General features: G+C 42.6%; 1 protein-coding gene across 1 annotated transcript in view; it reads left to right on the top strand.

Moving 5' to 3' along the window:
• Positions 1–1,119: 1,119 nt before the first annotated feature.
• PALS2 (protein associated with LIN7 2, MAGUK p55 family member) overlaps positions 1,120–9,729 on the top strand; it is a 110,376-nt gene continuing 101,766 nt past the window's right edge. Inside the window, exon 1 of the mRNA XM_069461748.1 lies at positions 1,120–1,354. The gene's annotated coding sequence lies outside the window, so the exon portion shown is untranslated. The remainder of the gene's footprint in view (positions 1,355–9,729) is intronic.

The raw sequence follows: 9,729 nt of genomic DNA, 5'->3' as shown, positions 1-9,729 counted from the left end.
ATACATTCACCGCATGCGAAGTTTTACTTGCGCTTTCCACATTCATGGTTTGAAAAGACTGCAGTAAACATTTTGTACAATTTAAACAACATTTAATAGTTTCTTCAATTTTAGGAAGAACACAATAGCTTTTCCGAAAGTCCCCATCACAGGTCTGAGGGTTCACAGAGACCTTTTAAGGGGACCAGGAGTTCTCCTGCCTTGCTGTGTTTTTCTAGCCAGAAGCCTCTGCTGCAGTGCATTGCTCGGTTCCTTTCAACTGAAAAATTAAATCTGCGCTCCCGTCAAAATGTGTCATCTGCACCCCCGGACACTCATCACAATTCACCATACCCTACCTTGAGTGGAGGCTGAAAGTACGGCTTACACCCCCTCCCCGCCCCGCTCCCGCCCCTTCCAAGGTCTGGGAAGGCCAGATGTTTGGGCGGAGCGGAACAACTGTCCAGGGGCTGTCTGGCAGAGCCGGCTCCGGGAGTTCACGGGAGCCTCGGTGCTATGAAAAGGGCTAGTGTCCGTCCATTTCCTTGGGCGTGAATCAAAGCCCCCGGTTGGGCCTTTGGGAGAAAATTCATGAAGGACACAGTCAGCGCGTAGAACCTGCCAAATACACATCAGAACCAGGGGTGTGTGTGTGAGAGAGAGAGAGAGAGAGAGGAAGGGGAGGAGGCATTTTTCCAGAGGCTTTTCTCGGAGGTCTGTTTCTCCTTTGTGCCCCACGCCTGGGTTCTTTGAATGCAAACTCTCAGAAAGGGCAGGGAGGAGCCTCTCTTATGCCCCGTGGAGTATGTTGCCCATCGGTAAATGCTGAGTGACAGCGCCGATTTCGCCCCGGAAGACCCGGCAGGGACGGGATCGCACAAGCCCTCCCGCGGGCGCGGCAGCGGCCGGGTGCCGGCCGAGGCCGGAGCCCGGCGGCGAGGCGGCCGGGAGCTCAGGCTGGGGCTCCACCTGGCCCGCGCGCCGCGGCGGCAGGGGCGGGGCCCGGCTTCCCTGAGGCGGCGGCGCCTCCTCGCGCCCGAGCGCGCGCTCCCCGGCGTCCGGCGCACGCGCGAGGCCGGGAGGGAGCGCGCCCCGGCGGCAGCGGCGGGAGGAGGAGGAGGGCGGCTGAGGGGAGGCTTGTCGCGCGCGCGGAGGCGGCGGCGGGGGCGACCGGAGCCCGGGCGGAGTAGGGAGCCAGGGAGCGGGCGGAGGGAAAAGGAAGCAGAGGGCAGTGAGAGACGCATTTCCAATTCTCAACTACGACCCCGAGTTTGTAGATGGGGCTGCTCGGCGGCGCCTGTGGCTGAGGGAGAGCAGTGGCGGCGGGCGCAGGGGAGCTGCGGCGGCGGCGCGGAGGCAGCCGAGGTGCGAGCCGGTGAGTTGTGGGGCCACCACGCCGCTCGGGTAACGGTCTCGCCGCGAGCCGGGCCGGACGGGGGGCGCCCTGTTGCTCGTCGCTGCGCGCCACGCGGGGACCCTGGCCCGCCCCGCCCCTCAGCACCTGGGTTTCGGCGGGCCGGGGGCCGCGCGGGCGGAGGCGGCGCGGGAGGGGAGGCTGCTCGCTACCCCCGCGCGGCCCATGCGAAGGGGCGCGCTCGGCTGGGCCCCTGACTCGCGGGCTGCGGGCGGGCCGGAGCGCGGCAACGTGTCTGGCCCATGCTGCCGGCCGCCCCGCCGCGCCCGGCGCTCCCCACGCGCTCCCCGGCGCGGCCCCGGCAGGGGCTGGGGCTGGGGCTGCGGACGCGCGGGGCGCCGGCGCCGGCACCTCTGCAGCGGGAGTAGCGTTAAAGCATGAATGGAGAGCCGCGCCGGGGGCGGTGTTGCTGTGACTGACACCTTCGGGGTCAGTCCCGAGAGGGGGCGATTCCGCCGGCGTCTGGCTCGCTCCTGAGCTCGGAGTTCCTGGGGGAGGAGGCTCTCTGCAACTACCGCTGCTACTTCCGAGGCACGAGACTCCAGTTTGGCCAAAGTGGTTGTGGGCCGAGCACACGCTGCTCCGGGGCGTTCGCTGCTGAGATCGTGCTCTCCGGTCTCGGGTACATTTATCTGGAACCAGAAAGGTGCTGGGGCTTTTTCTTTTTTTTGGCTGGGTGGAGGGCCAGGAGGGGAATCGATAGAGGGATCAGACCGTGTGATGACAGGATGTGGATTGGTTGGTGGATTTTTTTTTTCCCCAGAAGGACTTTTTAACACTTTGTTGGGAGTTTATTCTCAATCTTGCCAGTTCCTGGGATTACAGCTCGAGATTGCGTCCATTAAACTTCCATCGGTTGGGGCGTGCGGTTGTGTAGGGGGCGGGGGTGAGGCGAGGAAGAGAATTGAAGACTGATGGGGAGGTTCAGAAAATTCTCCGCATTACTTACAAGCAGCCGGTGAAGGCCAGGCTAGCCACGTTCTATCCTACGCCTTTGGAGGTGGTTGGAATTTTACTTTATGTTTCCTGACTTGGTGTTGTAATATAGCTGAGAACATTTGGGTTGCGTTAAAATGCTCCTCAATTGGAGTATGATTTAGCAGCCATTTCTTCCCGAGAAATCTTTCAAGTGATCATTTGGAAACTTATTAACAGTTATTAATGCGTAGTTTCTATACATAGGACCTCAAGCAATATTGCTTATTTTGGGCGTCTACTGGGCAATTATGGTAACGTTCCAGGCCCGATTATAGTTGTGTCTTCCGAGGCCTTATTACAGTAAACAAAGAACTTTTGTGGGCTGTGTCATTTTGAGGTCATTTGTATCTTAAATCTATTATATATGTGTTTAAATGCGTATTTGCACAATGTGTTACCCTTTAAAGTCCAAGTTTCTTTTATTCTAGACTAAGGTTACATAATACACAGATGGCAACACTTTTAATTGCTCTGTTTTGTCCTGTAGAAACTACTGCACACCGTTTTTATGAAAGGGGAGTATGTGTGTCCCTTTCTTACTGATGCCACTGAATCCTTTTTTCGTCTGGAATATCAAAATAAATTATTTTACATTCGAGGTTAAATCAATACTGGAAAAATTAAGGTGCTTAAGCAAATCTAATAACTGTATATAAGACAGAATCTTTTTTTGTTTTTCGTAGGCCAACTGTTGGATTTTTAAAATTGAATCATATTTTTAAACATTTGAGAGAGCAGTTTGCTTTATTCTGAGTCTCATTTTGGGCTGAAATTGTTCCAGAAGACTACACATCCTGCTTCTCTCCCTCCCTTCTGTCTCCCCCTCTTTTTGGCTTGGGATAACCAAGAACACATAATTTTGAGACTCTATATGTGTTACTTTTTTAAAAAGCTGTTTTAAAATTGAAGTTGTTTGTTTAAATATTTACCATCCCTTTCTGCCATTTAATAATGGAAGGTTAGCAGAAGACAACAGATGTTTTGATTAAATGCCTTTCACATTTTTGACATCTGAGCTTTGTTAAAAGTGAGTAGCATCAGCAAATTATTGCTGAGAGAGTTGCAAATAATACAGGGTTAGTGCTAGTCAAAGGCTATCTAATTGTAAATACACTAAGAAAATAAATATTAAAAGAGACAAGAAGACCTATTTGTACTTTTTACGTCACTTACTGTAATATAAATTACCTGGTTCTAGGTGACTTTTGAAAAAGAGTATTTTGTAACTTAGAGATTAGGTATATAACACCGATGCTAATTTTTCTTTCCAAAGTGATTCATTTGATAATTGACTACATTTGTGTCAGAACTCCAGGTAAGTGTAGTTAAGTTGCAAGGGATGTACTGATATTTATTTCAGGAAGAATAAATACCTGTCCATTTGATAAAACAAATACTGGGCTGTTTGGAGGATATTATCAGTTATTACTCAAAAATTATACTGAGAAAAATTATGCTAGTTTTAATTGTAGGTTCTTCCGAAAGTAGTCTTCACATTTATAAATATCACAAGAGCAGATAAGCACAAGAGATCTCTTTACTGATAAGGTGCAAGTATTGAATTAAAGATTTTATTTTTTTGTTGGAAGGACCAGTTTTGCCTGGAGTATTTTTGTTCAGTCTCCCAGAAACTGCAATGATTTTTCCCACTTTCCTGTTATTTGTATGTGACCACTGGGGGGAGACTTTACAATTTAGCTTGACCATACCCCTCCTTCACACACATTTGGCTGCTAATCATCCTGGGCATTCTGCCAGACTGCTGCTAAGTGTGCTGAGGAGGATGCACTCAGATGCAAGTCTTGATCAAGGTGTTTAATGACTTGCCTTTCTTTAACTCACACCATACTCACAAAGTACCTCTCTTTATAGACTGTGTTATTAACAGTCTACTTTTTGGTCTACTGTTAAGTGGGCTAACTAAACGTCTAACATAGTGAAAGATAAGATTCATGAATACATTATAGCTTTCAGAGATCTGACTTTACTGGCATTAATCATAGAAGGAATGTAGGTTTAATTACTTAATGTACGCAGATATTGGTTGTCTGGAAGGATCTGGAAAGATCATCACTCTTCCAAGAAGTATATCCAAACCCCTTTATACAGATTGGTCTCCTCTTTTAACAAGCATTCAGAGGAGGAGATGTTGAAGTGCCCCTTGTACCTAATTTTAGTATTCATTTCACCACAGAGGGGAAGTTCTTCCTTTATTGTTGTCATAGAGATAAGATGAAAGCCCACAGCTTTGTTGACCATTAAGCTGTGGCTATTTTTACCAGGTGCAATAACATCAGAAGTCTGGGTCTTGCTTTGTTGCCTAGGCTAGAGTGCAGTGCTGCAATCATATTTCATGGCAGCCTCCAACTCCAGGGCTCAAGTGATCCTCCAAAGTAGCTGGGACTACAGGCATGTGCCACCATACCTGGCTTCTACTTTTTCTTTTCTGACAGTATTTAACCTTATTAATGTCCAATTCAATAATAGTGAACTCAGTAAACAAAAGATGTTAACATTTACAGTAGTTTAGAAAGAACCTAAATTTTGACCTTCCTTAATTATGGTAGAATAATTCAAAGACCGTTCTGCCGTCTTTATCATAGTAAATTTATTCATGGAATAACAAACAGCACAAAATTTGGAGTAGTTTCTATCATTCCTTCATCCTAGATTATTCTCCATTTTTCCTTTAAGATGGCTTTGCTTTAGTCCTTTTTTTTTTTTTTTGTATAGTATACCAGAAGAGAGATTTTTCTATGTAGGAAAATAATATTCATTCCTGGCTGACTTCCAGATTGTGTTAAATACTTGGGCATGGTAGTTTCTAACGGCCTGTTAAAGTTGTCACTTTAACAGGTGTTTCAAGACCACCCTGAGCAACAGTGAGACCCTGGTCTCTACTAAAAATAGAAAAATTAGCCCGGTGCAGTGATGTGTGCCTGTAGTCCCAGCTACTCAGGAGGCTGAGGCAGGAGGATCCCTTGAGCCCAGGAGTTTGAGGTTGCAGTGAGCTACGATGATGGCACTGCACTGTAGCCTGGGCAACCAAGTGAGAGCCTATCTCAAAAAAAAAAAAGAAAGAAAGAAAGAAAAGAAAGAAATTGATGTGGTTGAAATTTCTGAAAAGCATTGAGGTAAACAGGAAAAACTGGAAATATGGGTAAATTGTGGGGAGGGTAAAGGGCTAATATATTAATACAACTTACATGAACACTAACTTGTATTGCTTTGCTGTTGGCTTTGGTCATGAAACAAACTCAGCCAACCCCTCCCAAAACAGATTCCTTTTAGGGTCATATTTAGTTACCCTTCAAGCCTTCCCTAATCCCCCTTTCTTCTACCCTAGTGTTGGTGATATTGTTTCTAAATCACTGAGATTTCCAGATACTTTGTATCCTTCACAGAGCCCAGCACTTTGTTACTTAGTAGTACTAAAGTAAAGATTGAATTGAAGGAGTTTAGCTTATTACTTTTTTATAGACCCCCAGTTCATAATTTTATGCTTTGGAAGCAGTCTTTTGTAAAAAGTGATTTAGAATTTCACTTGATAAATGTACTTAGAATATTTATTAGAATAAATGGGCAATAGAGCGGTTTTATAAATTTTGGTTTATCATATAATTACTAATGGAACTTTTTCACAATTATTTTTTTCTGTAGCATATTATTTGATCATAGTTGTTTAGGATAAGTGTTAAGGGGAGGGTAGGATAACTGGAGATGTGTGCTACCTTTTTAGGAAAATTTGTGGGAAAGCTTGAGGAAAATGATTTTCTGAGCAGACTAAGGACCGTATGCTTAGGAAAGGAAGAGTGAAGGGTGAGGGATTAGTTTAGGGAAATTCTATGGTGGAATTCATAGGGGCTACATCTTGGGAGGAGTTTTAACCTAGGAAAAGGCTAGGCTGAATTAGTTAAGTGCATACTTCAAGGATAAACATATACTTTATGATATTTTGTTCTGTATGTCGTTTTACCATGAAGTGACTCTGATAGGGATCTCTACCTAAGTGGGCATCAGAATGCTTTGAAGTTTTCCTGCACTAGAGGATTCTAATTTAATAGTTCTGGTATGGGGCAGGAGCATGTTTATATTGTTAAAGTCCTCAAGAGCCACTTTTTGGGTATAAAATAATACATCCTATGAAATATTCTGTTTAACGACCAAATCATTCAACATAGCTTCTAGGGTCCTCTATCATTTAGATAACTCTGACCTTAGAACTTGGTCTGTTTCACTATGGTCTCTACTTTAGCCAAATCAGCACATCTACAAACATCTCATTGATTGCCAGTGCCTCACTCACTTGCACACTCTTCCCTCCTTTGCCTTCTTGTTTCTTCTCTACTAATAAATGGTCAGGATTGCTTCTACCAAGAAGCCATCATTGGCTGACTGCATCCACAATTTTTCTTTTTAGTACGGGATACATTGTAACACAAGACTTATACAACTGGCAAGTACACTGATCATATGAGTGGATGATTGGTATGTTTTCATTCATATGAACCTTGAACATATATACCCAGTTTTACTATTTGAACATCCTTATTTTTTTCCTCTTGCTACCAACAGGCTGGAGCTTCGTCATGGTTTGCATAATGTTGATAGTGGTATCAGTAATATTATAAAATGCTTTCTGCATTTCAGGAACTCTGCTAAATGCTCCCCATACATTATCTCATTTGCTTATTGCAGATTTAAAATCAGATTTTTAAAGTCAAAGTAAAATCCTTTTATAATCGTGTGAGTTTCCTGTGACTGTTGTAACAAATTGCCACAGACCTAGTTGGCTTATAAATAAAAGCAGAAGTTTGTTTTCTCACAATTCTGGAGGACAGAGGTCTGAAATCAGTATCATTGGACTGAAATCAAGATGTCAGCAGGGCTGTGCTCCCTCTGAAGTATCTAAGGGAGAATCCATTTATTGCTTTTTCCACAGTTTATGGTGGCCTCTGGAATTCCTTGGCTTGTGGCTGCACCACTCCAATCTTCAAGGCCAGCATTTGAAATCTCTCTGAGCTCTCTTTTTCTCATTGTTTCTGCCCTCCCTATGTGAAATCCCCCTCTGCTAAGGACATTTTGTAATGGTATTTAGGACCCTCCAGCATAATCTCCCCATCACAAGATCCTTAATCACATCTGGAAAACCAATTTTTCCAAATGAGGTAACATTCACAGGTTCCAGAGATTAAGACATAGATATCTTTTGGGGGACCATTATTCAGCCTACTACAATGGTGATTCAAATGGGTCAGAAAAGGGGTGAGGGGCTAATAAAAGTTGATTCCAAGTTTCTCCTGAGTAGCTGGGACTACAGGCTCCCACCATGATGCCTGGCTTATTTTTAAAATTTTTTGTAGAGATGATGTCTCTCTATTACCCAGGCTGGTCTCAGACTCCTCCTCCCAGCCTCAAGTAATTCTCCCACCTTGGCCTCCCAAAGTGCTGGGACTACAGGTGTGAGCCACTGCATCCAGCCTAAGTCAGTGTTTCTCAATGAGGTGGGGAGGGGGGGTACTTTTGCTGGCCTCCTACCCCAGCAGCATTGGCTGTCAAAACTGGAACAGGAGTGCTGCTAGTATCCATGGGGTAGAGGTCAGGGATGCTGCCAGCAGTGCACAGGACAGTCCCCCACAAGAGGAATTATCCAGCCCAAAATGTCAGTATTGCTGAGGTTCAGAAAAATTGTTCTAAAGGTAACTATTGCCAGCAGCTTTTTTTGTAGTAATCTAGAAAAAAATTTTATGCCTCTATCACCATATATCATGAGTAAAACCCTCTAATCTGATTTGATCAGGACTAGTGGTAGTTTTTGGCTAACTAAAAATTGATTTAAGTGAAGAGCCATAAAAAATGATTCACGTATACTTTATTATTACTTAAAAAAATATACATTTGTGTGTCAGTCTTTATTTGTCTTTTTCGAGGAGCTCTGGGTCATCATTCTTACATAAACTAGTGCATTATCACTGATTACCAGATTTGCGTGAGATACCAGATTTGCGTGAGAACTTAAAAGTTTATGAAGCAATCTGAGTATAGGATCTAGACTTCTAGTGTTTTATGACTCAGTTGTTTATACTTATCTTGCTTACCCTTAATTATACAACAGTTTATCTTTTTGTTTTCTTTTTTTGTTTTGTCACTTTGGTTTCTTTGGGTCTTTCCAAAGCATTCAACTTGATTTTCATATAAAGAACAGTATAACTCCTGTGGTCTTGTATCCAAAAAGAAAATCTATTTTGTACAAAAAATAATGGTTCGCTAAGGAATTGGGAGTATTTCCAGTTGCAGCTCATTTATTTGAACAGCTTTTAATCAGGTGATATGGCGAGGGTTAATGTCAGTTTTTTACAAATTCTTTAATGTTTCAGAAAATTTTTTTTTGGTACTATAAAGACAGTTCACAAATTATAGAATATTACTATAAATACCTTATTGATATTACCAGCTTAATTCTTGAGTTGCTTTTCTACTAAAAAACATTGATTTTTTTCATTAACTGTAACAAATATTATTTGAAGTTTGAATGAATGTGGCTGTCTTCAAGTGGATTTGTCTGGTTTTTTATTTTACTAGAATATGTATATATACACATAATTAAATGCTCTATGGAAAATTTAACTTTAGTTGCATAAAATTATTTGCCTTTTTCATTCATCTTTTAGTATCCTTCTAGCTGGGACTTTGGTGTTAAAAAACTTAGGTAACTGAGTAAAGAAGTTTGATTCATTAAGGTTACTTATTTTAGAAATGAAATGATAGTCATGCATATTTTTAAACAAATTGATTCAAGTGTTTTTAATTTTTTGTTTAAGCTAGTAATTTTTGAAAGGGTATCAATGAAAAAAATTTTAAACCACATTTTTAAGAAGATTGGAATATCTTGTGAACAAAGTAGTAGTCACAGTGTGCCCTCACCAATCCTTAGCGCTTGAAAACTAGGGGTAGAGAAATTTTCCATGAAGGAATTTAAAATATTATGGGATAAATAATGTTAAGGAGACTAAGATTGTGAATGAACCCATAAAAATCCTTATAAAGTTTTAATGTTTGCCCAGTTGAAACATTAAATATTAATAGAATATATCAATCAGATCATCAACATTTTATGCAATTCAGTTTTGGAAATACCAGATACTATACAGTTAGTTTCTTGAAAAAAATGTCTCAGGGCTTTCAGTCTGGACTGGAAAAAAAAAAAAAAAAAAAACCACAACCACCTTATAAATCCTAGAAAGCATTTTTCAGGATGTTTTATTTAGAGCTTTTCTTATTTTCACTTAGAAGTTACTGATTCCAACTTCTGGTTCCAAATGCTGTCCTAGAGATAGCAGAACTTGAATGTTTGAGAC

This window comes from Eulemur rufifrons, chromosome 29 (assembly GCF_041146395.1).
Source record: "Eulemur rufifrons isolate Redbay chromosome 29, OSU_ERuf_1, whole genome shotgun sequence".
NCBI lineage: Eukaryota > Metazoa > Chordata > Mammalia > Primates > Lemuridae > Eulemur > Eulemur rufifrons.
The sequence above is the reverse complement of the archived record's forward strand: the minus strand, read 5'-3'. Positions and strand labels throughout refer to the sequence as shown.